Source organism: Pseudorca crassidens, chromosome X, assembly GCF_039906515.1.
Source record: "Pseudorca crassidens isolate mPseCra1 chromosome X, mPseCra1.hap1, whole genome shotgun sequence".
Taxonomy (NCBI): domain Eukaryota; kingdom Metazoa; phylum Chordata; class Mammalia; order Artiodactyla; family Delphinidae; genus Pseudorca; species Pseudorca crassidens.
The window spans coordinates 72,866,787-72,881,061 of NC_090317.1; the positions used below are offsets into that span (position 1 = coordinate 72,866,787).

General features: G+C 37.2%; 1 protein-coding gene across 1 annotated transcript in view; it reads left to right on the plus strand.

The window, feature by feature from the left end:
* TEX11 (testis expressed 11) overlaps positions 1-14,275 on the plus strand; it is a 348,555-nt gene that overhangs the window by 308,722 nt on the left and 25,558 nt on the right. The gene's annotated exons all lie outside the window — the stretch shown is intronic.

A 14,275-nucleotide genomic window follows, 5' to 3' on the forward strand; every position in this document is an offset into this window, starting at 1 on the left:
CATTATATGTATATAATTCAGTGATTTTTAGTAAATGTATGGTTATGCAACTGACACCATAATCCAGTTTTAGAATATTTTCATTACTCCAAAAATTTTCCCATTGCCCATTTGCAGTCAATCCCTGCTCCCATTTTCAGGCCCAGGGAACCACTGATCTGCTTTCTAGCTCTATAGATTTTCTCATTCTAGACACTTCATATAAATGGAGTCATATTTGTGACCTCTTGTGTCTGGTTTCTTTCAGTTTAGCTTACTGTTTTTGAGGTTCACCCATGCTGTAGCATGTATCACTCTTTCATTCCTTTTTATTGCTGAATAAATAGAATATTTTTATAGGCTATTGAATTAGTATGTCACATTTTGTTTATCCACTCACTAGTTGATAAATATTTTATTTGTTTCCACTTTTTGGCTATTACAAATAATGCTGCTGTGAACAGTTGTGTCTAAGTCTTCGTTTTCAAAGGTTTGTTTTCAATTTTCTTGAGTACATGAATTAATGGCTCATATGGTAACGCTCTAAACTTTTTGAAGAACTGCGATCTGTTTTCCAAAGTTGCTGCACCTTTTACATTCCTCCCAGCAGTGTATGAGGGTTCCAACTTCTCCACATCCTTATTAACACTTGTTATTGTCCATCTTTTTTATTATAGCCATTCTAGTGGGTATGTAATGGTAGTTCATTGTGGTTTTGATTTGAATTTCCGTGATAGCTAACACTGTTGATCATTTTTTCATGTGCTTATTGACCATTTGTTTATCTTTTTTGGAAAGATATCTATTCAATTATTTTCCCATTTTTTTAAATTAGATTCTCAGTAAGTTATGTGTTCTTTATGTATTCTAGATACAAATCCTTTATCAAATATACTATTTGTAAATATTTTCTCCCAGTCTCTGGTTTGTCTTTTCATTTTCTTAATGGCAGCATTTAAAAAGCAAATATTCTGAATTTTGATGAAGACCAATTTATTATTTTTTCTTTTATGGGTCATGTTTTTAGTCATGATAAGAAGTCTTTGCCTATTCCAAATTTACAAAGATTTTCTTCTGTGTTTTCTTGTAGCTTTTATAGTTTTATTTCTTACATATAGGTCTGTGATTCATTTTGAGTTAATTTTTGTTTATGGTGTATGAGGTAAGGGTCTAAATGGTTTCTCATTTGTTTGTTTTTGCATATGGATATTCCTCCTCTGCTGTTTGACTTCAGTTTTCTCATTTGTAAAATGGAAATAATACCTTTTCTGACTCCCATACTGAGGTTTTAAGGATCAATTAAAATAATAATATGTGTTGTGAACTTTAACAACTCATACACAGGTAAGGTAAGGTAGTACTGTTATTATAAGGGAGCTATAAAATATTAAGAAGGTCAAATGGCTTGCTTAAAGTCACACAAAAGTCATTACTTGAGTCCATGTTAATATCCAAGGCTCCTGACTTGCCCAACTGCTTCTTCATATACAAACGTCTGCAAACCACAACAGATGGTGGAACAATATAGCAGGGTGACAACCTGGTACAAACTAGCATCATCTTACAGAAACCCAGAATTCTGGAGCTATGTAATTATGGCCTGTGTAAATTTAAGTTTAAAAAAAAACTTTAGCATTGAACATTTTGGAGATATATACATCTTTTTTTTCCCCTCATCTTAACTTTCTTTTGGGAAGAAGAGAAAATTAAATTTCTAAGCCATGAGCCTCATCTGGACCTTCAGATGTGTTTGCCATAGTAACAAATACAAACTAAAATTAAATTGTACTATAAATTCAAATTGATCAATTTCCATAGTCGCTATATAAGGCCAAAACTGCTCTGAGCATTTTGCCACTTTTATTCTGTCTAATGTATTACTGTTCCATCTCTCCGAATCTTGGGTTGCCTGTTAGAGAGGTTAATATTTTTTTAGTTTTTTGACCAGCCTCCCATCCATTATTGCTAATTCCCTGAAACATGATGGGATAGTTAGCTTTTCTATACAGAGATTAATTTAATAACCCTCTTGGCTCTTTACATAGTATATGTTGCTTTTTACTGTTTGAATGTGCTATGCATCCCTTTTGTTTTAAATACTTGGAAAAAAATTTGCCCTTATTTGACTTTTCTGATGACCAGTCACTCATTCATTATTTATTAAGCAGATAACCTTTATCAAGTGCCTCCATACAGTGGCAAAATGGCTATTGCACAAATATAAAACCTCAAGCCCACACTATCATACTTTACATTTTACAGAGCATTCTTACATCCATTATTTCATTTGACAGTCCGCCCCCCAGTAATTCTATGAAGTAGGAAATGCTGGTATTATCCTTGATATACAAATAAGGAAATTTTTAAGATTCAAAAAAGTCAAGTTACCAATTTGCCTAAGTTCATATGGCTAATGAATGAAAATCAGAACTAGAACCGTCTGACCTCAGTTCCAGGGTTCTTTCCACCAGAACACACGTCTTATTTACCTGCTTTTGCTAGGAATTTCAGTTCAAAGGAGAGGCTCAAGTTGGTATCTAGTACACTTTTTGCCTAGCCCTATATCCCAAAGATTTTCTCCTCTTTTTTTAAGTTTTATAGTTTTATATTTTACATTTAAGTTCATAATACGTTTTACGTTAATTTTTGTATGAGGTATGAGATTTAGGTTGAGGTTCATTTTTGCTGTGATATCCAGTTGCTCTAGCACCATTTGTTGACAAGGCTGTCTTTCCTCCATTAAATTGCTTTTGTACTTTTTTTTTTTTTTTTTCCTGTACGCGGGCCTCTCACTGTTGTGGCCTCTCCTGTTGTGGAGCACAGGCTCCGGACGCACAAGCTCAGCGGCCAGGGCTCACGGGCCCAGCCGCTCCGCGGCATGTGGGATGTTCCCGCACCGGGGTACGAACCCGCGTCCCCTGCATTGGCAGGCGGACTCTCAACCACTGCGCCACCAGGGAAGCCCGCGCTTTTGTACTTTTGACAAAAAATCAGTTGGGCATGTTTGTGAGTCTCTTACTGAGTTCTCTATTTTCTCTATGTGTCAGTCCCTCTGCGAGTACCTGATTACTATAGCTACACAATAAGTCTTAAAAGCAAGTAGAGTGATTGTACCCACTTTATTGTTATTAGCTATCTAGTTCCTTTGCCCTTCTATATTCATTTTAGAATAATCTTGTCTAAATCTACAAAAATTCCTCCTGGGATTTTGATAGGAATTGCATTAAACTGTATTTGTTTCCTAGAACTGTGATAACAAATTAGCACAAACTGGGTGACTTATAACAAGAGAAATTTATTCTCTCACAGTTCTGGAGGCCAGAAGTCTGAAATCAAGGTGTCAGTAGGCCATACTCTTTCTGAAGGCTCTATGGAGAGGATCCTTCTTTGCCTCGTCCTGTCTTTTTATGGTTGTTGGCAAACCTTGGTATTCCTTGGCTTATAGATTCATAACTCCAGTCTCTGTCACCACATGGCATTCTCCCTCTGTCTTTCTCTTTTTCTTATAAGTACACAGCCATTATTGGATTAAGGGTCCACTCTACTTCAGTATGATCTCAACTTAGTTATATCTGCAGTGCCCCTATTTCCAAATATGGTCACATGATGAAGTACCAGGAAGGACATGAATTTTGGGGGAGGACTCCATCGAACCTAGTACACTTTATATCAAGAATTGACATCTTTAATTATATCTCAATTTAAAAATAGAATTGACATCTTTATTATACCGAATCTTCCAGTCCATGAACAGGGTATGTCTCTTCATTTATTTAGATTTTTTATTTCTTTCATCAGCATTATGTAGTTTCCAGCATACAATTCCTGTACATGTATTGTTAGATTTATATCTAAGTGCTGTGGGTTTTTTTTTTTTTTTTGAGTGATCGTAAGTGGTGTCCTGTGTTAATTTCTAGTATGAAGAAATGCAGTTGCTATTTCTGTGTTTATTTTGTATCCCACAACCTTGCTGAACTCACTCATTTCAGGAATTTTCTTTGAAGATTCCTTAGGATTTCCTATGTAAACAACCATGTCATCTGCAAATAGAGACAGTTTTTTGTTTTTTTTTTTTCTTAGAGACAGTTTTATTTCTTCCTTTCCAATCTATGTGCCTTCTCTTTCTTTTTCTTGCCTTACTGCACAGACTAGAACTTTCAGCACCATGTTAGTTAAGAGTAATGAGAGTGGATATTCTTGCCTTGTTCACTCTCTTAGGGGGAAAACATTCAGTCTTTCACCATTAAGTATAATGTTAGCCATAGGATTTTTGTAGAAGCTCTTTATCAAGTTGAGGAAGTTCCCACTATTCCTTTTCTCTGCTAGTTTCATGAATGAGTATTGAATTTTGTCACATGCTTCTCCTGCATCAATTGATATGATCATGTGATTTTTCTTCTTTAACCTGTTAATATGGGGGATTACATTGACTGATCTCAAATATTGAACCAGCCTTGCATCGTTAGAATAAACCCCACATGGTCATAGTGTATAATTCTTTTTTTTTTCTTAGCATTTTTATTGGAGTATAATTGCTTTACAATGGTGTGTTAGTTTCTGCTTTATAACACAGTGAATCAGTTATACATATACATATATCCCCATATCCCTTCCCTTTTGCGTCTCCCTCCCTCCCATAATTCTTTTTATATATTGCTGAACTCTGTTTGCTAGCATATTGTTAAAGATTTTTTATCTGTATTCATTGGTCAGTAGTTTTTTTTCTGTACAGTCTTTGGTTTTGGTATCAGGGTAATACTAGATTCATAAAATGAATTGCAACGTGTTTCCTCATATTTTTGGAAAAGATTGTGTAGAATTTATGTCAGTTCTTTTCTTAATGTTTGGTAGAATTCTGCAGTGTAACTGGGCCTGGAGATTTTTTTCAAGAGTTTAAAACTACATATTCTATTTCCTTAATAGTTATAGACTGTTCACATTATCTATTTTATATTGGGTGATTTCTGATAATTTGTGTTTTTCAGTGAAGTTACCCATTTCGTCTAAGTTGTCAAAAAATTTTTTATATATAAATTGGTATGGCCAAGGCTGACAACATCAGCATTTTATTTTTTTAAATTTATTTTATTTATTTATTTTTGTCTGCATTGGGTTTTTATTGTTTCATGCGGGCTTTCTCTAGTTGCAGCAAGTAGGGGGCTACTGAGCAGGGGCTACTCTTCGTTGTGGTGCATAGGCTTCTTACTGTGGTGGCTTCTCTTGTTGCAGAGCACGGGCTCTAGGCACGTGGGCTTCAGTAGTTGTGGCATGCAGGCTCTATAGAGGGCAGGCTCAGTAGTTGTGGTGCACGGGCTTAGTTGCTCCATGGCATGTGGCATCTTCCCAGACCAGAGCTTGAACCCATGACCCCTGCATTGGCAAGCGGATTCTTAACCACTGCACCACCAGGGAAGTCCCCTAAGTTGTCAAATTTATATGTATAGAGTTCTTTGTATTATTATTCCCTTATTATTCTTTTGATGTGTGCAGGGTCTGTAGTGATATTTACTGTTTTATTCCTGATATTGATAATTTACATCTTCCCTTCTTTTCTCTCTGTCATTCTTGCCAAGAGTTAGTAGATTTTATCCACCTTTTCAAAGAACCATCTTCTCCATTGATTTTCTCTATTGCCTTTGTATTTTCAGTGTTGTTGATTTCTGCTCTTTATTATTCACTTCATTCTGCTTGCTTTGCATTTAGTTTGCTCTTCTTTTCTAGGTTCTTGAGATGGGAACTTAGATTATTGAGACCTTTCCTCTTTTCTAATGTATGTATTTAGTGCTGTAAATTTCCCTCACTGAGCTGCTTTCGCTGTAGCCCACAAATTTTGATATATTGTATTTTCATTTTCATTTACTTCAATGTATTTTTTTATTTCCTTTGAGACTTCCTCTTTGACCCATAGATTACTTTGTAGTGTGTTGTTTAGTTTCTAAGTGTTTACAGATTTTCCTGTTATCTTTCTGTTACTGAATTCTAGTTTTATTCCATTGTGGTCAGAGAACACAACTTGTATAATTTCAGTTATTTAAACTTTTTGAGATTTATTTTATGGCCCAGGATATGATCTTAGTAAATGTTCCATGGGCACTTGAAAAGAATGTGTATTCTGCTGTTGTTGGGAGGAGTAGTCTATAAATGTTGATTAGATCTCACTGGTTCATGGTGTTGCCAAGTTCTTGTATACTTTTCCTTATTTTCTGGCTAATTGTTCTATTATTTGTTGAGCAGGCACATTAAAATCTTCAACTATAACTGTGGAGTTATCTAGCTCTTCTCACTCCTATTGGTTTTTGCTTCATATTTTGTAACACTGTTATTGGATGCATGCACATTTATGATTGCTATGTCTTCTTTGTGGATTTCACCTTTTATCATTGTATAATGTTCCTGTCTGTCTCAAGTAATTTTCTTTGCTCTGAAATTACAATAACTAATATAATATTGCTACTCTTGCTATCCTTTGATTACTGTTTATATAATATACCTATTTCCATCCTTTTATTTTCAGTCTGCCTATAATGTTATATTTGAAGGAAATTTCTTGTAGCCAGCATATAGACAACACATTTTTTAATCCACTTTGCCAATCTCTCTTTTTTAATTTTCTCTCTTTTTTAATTATATTAAAAGTTTCAGGTGTACAACATTATAATTCAACACTGGTATACACTACAAAGTGATCACCTCAAAAAGTCTAGTTACCATCTGTCACCATATAATTGGCTCCCTTTACCACTTTTGCCCAATCCCCAGCATTCTTCTCCTCTGGTAAACACCAATCTAGTCTCTGTATCTATGAGTTTGTTTTCAATTTGTTTTGTTTTTCATTTGTTTTGTTTTTATTTTTTAGATTCTACATATGAGTGAAATCATAGCCTATTTATCTTTTTTCTTCAGACTCATTTAGCATAATGCCCTCAATCCATGTTGTCACAAATGGCAAGATTTATTCATTTTTATGACTGAGTAGCATTCCACTGTGTGTGTGTGTGTGTGTGTACACACACATATACACATATATGCCACATCTTTATCCATTTATCCATCCATGGACACTTAGATTTCCCCATATCTCAGCTATTATAAATAATGCTGCAACGAACATAGGGGTGCATATATCTTTTTGAATTAGTGTTTCATGTTCTTTGGATAAATACCCAAAAGTGGAATAGTTGGATAATATGGTAGTCCTAGTGTAAATTTTTAAAAGAATCTCCATAATGTTTTCCATACTGGCTGTACCAATTTACATTCCAAACAACAGTGCACAAGGGTTTTCCTTTCTCCACGTGCTCGTCAACACTTATTTGTCTTTTTGAAAATAACCATTCTAACAGGTGTAAGGTGGTATCTCATTGTGATATTGATTTTCATTTCTCTAATAATTAATGATGTTGAGCATCACTTCATGTATGTGCCTCTTGGACATCTCTATGTATTCTTTGGAAAAATGTCTACTCAGGTCCTCTGCCCATCTTTTTTTTTTATAAATTTATTTATTTATTTATGGCTACATTGGGTCTTCGTTGCTGCACGCGGGCTTTTGTCTAGTTGCAGTGAGCGTGGGCTTCTCATTGCACTGGCTTCTCTTGTTGCAGAGCACGGGCTCTAGGCACACGGGCTTCAGTACTTGTGGCATGCAGGCTCACTAGTTGTGGCTCGCAGGCTCTAGAGCACAGGCTGAGTAGTTGTGGTGCATGGGCTTAGTTGCTCCACGGCTTGTGGGATCTTTCCAGACCAGGGCTTGAACCTGTGTCCCCTGCATTGGCAGGCGGATTCTTAACCACTGTGCCACTAGGGAAGTCCCTGTTTTCTTATTATTAATTACTGCCTGTTTTTTCAGCTTAGAGAATCCCTTTAACATTTCTTGTAAGGCCTTCTTAGTGGTATGAACTCCTAAAGGAGTTAAAGCTTTTGCTTATCTGGAAAACTCTTAATCACTCCTTTAATTCTGAGTGATAACCTTGCTGGGTAGAGAATTCATGATTGGAAGTTTTTTCTTTTCAGCACTTTGAATATGTCATGCCACTCTCTTCTAACCTGTAAATTTTCTGCTGAAATATCTGCTGACAGTCTTATGTGGTTTCCCTTGTTATGTAGTAAGTTGTTTTTCTCTTGCTGCTTTTAAGGTTCTCTCTTTATTTTTAACTTTTACCATTTTAAGTATAATATATCTTGGTGTGTTTTTTGGGGGGTTCATCTTATTTGGAACTCTCTGGGTTTCCTGGACCTGGATGTCTGTTTCCTTCCCCAGATGGAGGATGTTTTCAGCCATTATTTCTTCAAATAATTTTTCCAGCCCTTCTTCTCTCTCTTCTCCTTCTGGGACACCTTTGATGTGCATATTAATACTCTTGATGTTATCCAAGAGGTCCCTTAAAATATCTTCACTTTTTTAAAATTCTTTTTTCATTTTGCTGCTCTGAGTGATTCCTATTGCTTTATCTTCCAGCTCACTAATTTGTTCTTCTACTTCATCCAGTCTGCTGTTAAACCCCTCAAGTGTATTTTTTAGCTCAGATATTACTTCTGTTTGCTTCTTTCTTATATTTTCTCTTCCAGTATCCTCCCAAGTTTGGTGAGCATCTTTGTGACCATTACTTTGAACACTTTATAAGGCAGGTTGTTTATGTCCATTTCATTAAGGTCTTTTTTCTGGGGATTTGTTCTTAGGTTTGGAACATATTCTTCTGTCTCTTCATTTTGTCTGACTCTTTGTTTGTCTATGTATATTAGGCGAAACAGCTACCTCCCCAGGTCTTGAAGGAGGGTTCTAGTGTAGCAGATGATCCATGGGGCCTGGAAACACATTCTCCCCTGGACATCAGAGCCAGACACTCAAGAGGTGTCCCTTGTGTGGGCTCTTGTGGGGCCATAGCTGCTAATGGGGAGGGTGAGGCAAGGTGTGTGTGCTCACCCCCTTGATTGTAGCATAGCTGTTTCATGGAAGGTTGGGGATGAGGCACATGCCTGGCCTGGTTGCAGAACAATTGTTGCATGGTGTGGGGGTGGACTCAGGGTGCTCTCATGGCCCAGTTGTGGTGAGATTGCTGCACAGGTGGACAGTACACAGGGTACCCGCCTGGTCTGATTGCATCGCAACTGCTGCGCTTAGGCGGGGGAGGGGGGTAGTGCTCTCACCTGGCCCAGGTGTGGGGCTGCTGTGTGTGAAGTGGGTGGGTGCTCAAGGTGCTCACCCAGTCAGGCTGTTTTGCAGGGTGTGCAGAGCATGCCCAATGGTGTAACCAGGCTAGAGGGAGGGCACCAAAAATGACACCTGCCAGCTCTGTCATCACCAAGTTAGGATATGATTGCAAAATGTTGTCAGCCGCAAAAAGACAACCCTCAGAATGGGAGAAGATATTTGCAAATGGACAAAGGGTTCATCTCCAAAATATATAAACAGCTCATGCAGCTCAATATTAAAAAAACAAACAACCCCATTAAAAAATGGGCAGAAGACCTAAATAGACACTTCTCCAAAGAAGACATACAGATGGCCAAGAAGCACATGAAGAGCTGCTCAACATCACTAATTATTAGAGAAATGCAAATCAAAACTACAATGAGGTATCACCTCACACCAGTTAGAATGGGCATCATCAGAATATCTACAAACAATAAATGCTGGAGAGGGTGTGGAGAAAAGGGAGCCCTCTTGCACTGTTGGTGGGAATGTAAATTGATACAGCCACTGTGGAGAACAGTATGGAGGTTCCTTAAAAAACTAAAGATAGAATTACCATATGACCCAGCAATCCCACTACTGGGCATATACCCAGAGAAAACCACAATTCTAAAAGACACATGCACCCCAATGTTCATTGCAGCACTATTTACAATAGCCAGGTCATGGAAGCAACCTAAATGCCCATTGACAGACGAATGGATAAAGAAGATATGGTACATATATACAATGAAATATTACTCAGCCATAAAAAGGAATGAAATCGGGTCATTGTAGAGACGTGGATGGACCTAGAGACTGTCATACAGAGTGAAGTAAGTCAGAAAAAGAAAAACAAATATCGTATATTAACGCATATATGTGGAACCTAGAAAAATGGTACAGATGAACCAGTTTGCAGGGCAGAAATAGAGACACAGATGTAGAGAACAAACGTATGGACACCAAGGGGGGAAAGTGGTGGGGGGAGGGGTGGTGTGATGAATTGGGAGATTGGGATTGACATATATACACTAATATGTATAAAATGGATAACTAATAAGAACCTGCTGTATAAAAAAATAAATTTAAAAAAAGAAAAGAGAGGCTTCCCTGGTGGCGCAGTGGTTGAGAGTCCGCCTGCCGATGCAGGGGACACGGGCTCGTGCCCCGGTCCGGGAAGATCCCACATGCCGCGGAGCAGCTGGGCCTGTGAGCCATGGCCGCTGAGCCTGCGCGTCCGGAGCCTGTGCTCTGCAACGGGAGAGGCCACAACAGTGAGAGGCCTGCATACCGAAGGAAAAAAATAAGAAAAGAAAAATGGTGTCAGCCAATGCTTCCGTCCCTGGGAAAAGTCTCAGGAGGTTCCTGCCTCCCCAGCAGCTACTTTAAGATTAGTAAGTGGGTCTCCCTTACTTATAGCTTAGGTGCTTTTCAAACTGTTGCTTTTTCTCTGGATCTCCATGTGAAATGGATTGTGCATGAACTGTTTAAGAGCAGGTTTCTTGTTCTCTGTAGTTCTGTGGTTCTTCTGACCTCTTAATCCCCATTGATTTTCAAAACCAGACATTTTGGGAGCTTGTCTTTCTGGTGCTGGACCCAGGGATTGCGGTGCTTGATGTGGGGTTCAATCCCTTCACATCTCAAGGGAAAATACCATATTGTGGTATCCCTCCTCACTTTGGGTCACTGCTCCTAGAGTGGAATCCATGGCAAGACCATGTCTCTGCCTCTCCTATCTGTCTCAAAGTTTATCTTTTAGCTTTTGTTTGTGGAGGTGCTATTCATCTAGTTTTCAGGTCTTTTTCAAAGGAAAACCGTTCCAAATATAGCTGAAAATTTGTTGTGTCTGTGAGAGGAACTGTGTTCATGGTCTTCCTGTGCTGCCATTTTGAACCTCAACCTTCAGTCTCTGTCTTTTTTATTAATTAAAGTTTAATTGACTTAAAATATTGTGTTAGTTTCAGGTATACATCAAAGTGATTATTTTATATATATGTTTTTTTTCAGATTATTTCCATTATAGGTTATTATAAGATACTGAATATCATTCCCTGTGCTATACAGTAGGACCTTGTTACTTATCTATTTTATGTATAGTAGTTTGTATCTGTTAATCCAGTACTCCTAATTTATCTATCCTCCCCTTTCCCTTCCCCTTTGGTAACCATAAGTTTGTTTTCTATGTCTGTGAGTCTGTTTATATTTTGTATGTAGATTCACTTGTGTTATTTTTTACCTTCCACATAGAATATTTGTCTTTCTCTGTCTTACTTCACTTAGTATGATATTCCCTAGGTCCATCCATGTTGCTGCAAATGCAATATTTCGTTCTTTTTTATGGCTAATATTTCATTGTGTGTATGTGTGTGTGTGTGTGTGTGTGTGTGTGTATATATATATATATATATATATATATATATATACCACATCTCCTTAAGCCAATTGTCTGTTGATGGGCATTTGAGTTGTTTCCATGTTTTGGCTATTGTAAATAATGTTGTTATGAACATTGGGGTACATGTATCTTTTCAAAATAGAGTTTTCATCTTTTCCAGATACATACCTAGGAGTGGGATTGCTGGATCATATGGTAGCTCTATTTTTAGTTTTTTAAGGAACCTCCATACTGTTTTCCATAGTGGCTCCACCAATTTACATTCCCACCAACAGTGTAGGAGGGTCCTCTTCTCCACACCCTTTCTAGAATTTATTATTTGTAGACTCTTTGATGATGGCCATTCTGACCAATGATAACTCATTGTGGTTTTGATTTGTGTTTCTCTAATAATGATCTTGAGCATCTTTTCATTGTGCCTATTGGCCATCTGTCTGTCTTCTTTGGAGAAATGTCTGTTTAAGTCTTCTGCCCATTTTTTGATTGATTTTTTTTGATATTGAGTTGTATTAGCTGTTTTTATATTTTGGATATTAAACCCCTGTTGGTTGCATCATTTGCAAATATTTTCTCCCATTCTGTAGGTTGTCTTTTTGTTTTGTTGATTGTTTCCTTTGCTGTGCAAAAGCTTATAATTTGCTTTTATTTCTTTTGCCCTGGGAGACTGACCTAAGAAACTATTGCTATGATTTATGTCAGGGAATGTTTTGCCTATGTTCACTTCTAGGAGTTTTTTGGCATCATGTCTTATATTATATTTAGGTCTTTAAACCATATTGAGTTTATTTTTGTATATGGTGTGAGGGAGTGTTCTAATTTTATTACATGTAACTGTCCAGCATTCCCAACACCACTTGCTGAAGAGACTGTCTTTTCTCTATTGTATATTCTTGCCTCCTTTGTCAATTAAACGTTAGTGTGTGGGTTTATTTCTGAGCTCTCTATTCTGTTCCATTGATCCATATGTCTGTTTTTCTGTCAGTACCATGCCATTTTTATTACTGTAACTTTGTAGTAGTATCTGAAGTCTGGGAGGGTTATGCCTCCAGCTTTGTTCTTTTTCTTCAGGCTTGCTTTGGCAATTCTGGGTCTTTTGTGGTTCCATATAAATTTTAGGATTATTTGTTCTAGTTCTGTGGAAAATGTCATGGGTATTTTGATAGGGATGACATTAAATCTGTAGATTGCTCTGGGCAGTATGGCCATTTCAACAATATTAACTCTTCCGGTCCAAGAGCATGGGATATATTTCCATTTCTTTAAATCATATTCAGTTTTATCAGTGTTTTATCATTTTCAGCATATAGGTCTTTCACCTCCTTGATTAAGTTTATCCCTAGGTATTTTTGATGCAATTTTAAATGGGAATTATTATTTTTTTAACATCTTTATTGGGGTAAATGGGAATTATTTTAAACTTTCTTTTTCTGATATTTTATTGTTAGTGCAAAGAAATGCAACAGACTTCTCTATATTAATCTTGTAGCCTGCTACCTTTCTGAATTCATTTATCACTTTTAATAGTTTTTGTGTGAAGTCTTTAGGGTGCTCTATATAGAGTATCATGTTATCTACAAATAGTCACAGTTTTAATTCTTCCCTTCCAATTTGGATACCTTTTATTTATTTTTCTTCTCTGATGGCTATGGTTAGGACTTCAAATACTATGGTGAATAGAAGTGGTGAGAGTGGGCATCCTTGTCTTGTTCCTGAATTTATTGGGAAGGCTTTCATCTTTTCACCATTGAGTATTATGTGGCTGTCGGTTTGTCGTAAATGGCTTTTATTGTGTTGAGATATGTTCCCTCTATACACACCTTGATGGATGAGAGTTTTTGTCATGAATGGATGTTGAATTTTATCAAGCACTTTTTCTGCGTCTATTGAGATAATCGTATGGTTTTTGTGTTTTATTAATGTGGTGTATCACATTGATTGAGTTGCATATATTGAAGCATCATGGCGACCCTGGATTGAATCCAACTTGAACATGGTGTATGATCCTTTTTATGTATTATTGTATTCAGTATGCTAAAAATATTTTTTGAGGATATTTGCCTCTATAGTTGTCAAAGATATTGGCTTATAATTTTCTTTTTTTTGTAGTGTCTTTGGTTTTGGTATCAGGGTGATAGTGGCTTCATAGAATGAATTTTTGGGAGTGTTCCCTCCTCCTCAGTTTTTTGGAATAGTTTGAGAAGGATAGGTATAAGTTCTTTGTATATTTGGTAGAATTCCCCAGTGAAGCCATCCAGTCCTGGACTTTTTTTTTGCAGGGACTTTTTATTATTATTACAGATTCTATTTTCACTTCTAGTGATTGGTCTGTTCAAATTATCTGTTTCTTCATGGAAAGATATCCCATGCTCTTGGATTGGAAGAATTAATAATGTTAAAATGTCCATACTGAGCTTCCCTGGTGGCGCAGTGGTTGAGGGTCCGCCTGCCGATGCAGGGGACGCGGGTTTGTGCCCCGGTCCGGGAGTATCCCACATGCCGCGGAGCGGCTGGTCCCGTGAGCCGTGGCCGCTGAGCCTGCGCGTCCAGAGACTGTGCTCCGCATCGGGAGAGGCCACAACAGTGAGAGGCCCACGTACCACAAAAAAAAAAAATGTCCATACTACCCAAAACAATCTACAGATTCAATGCAACCCCTATCAAATTACCCATGATACTTTTCACAGAACTAGAAGAAATAATCCTAAAATTTATATAGAACCATAAAA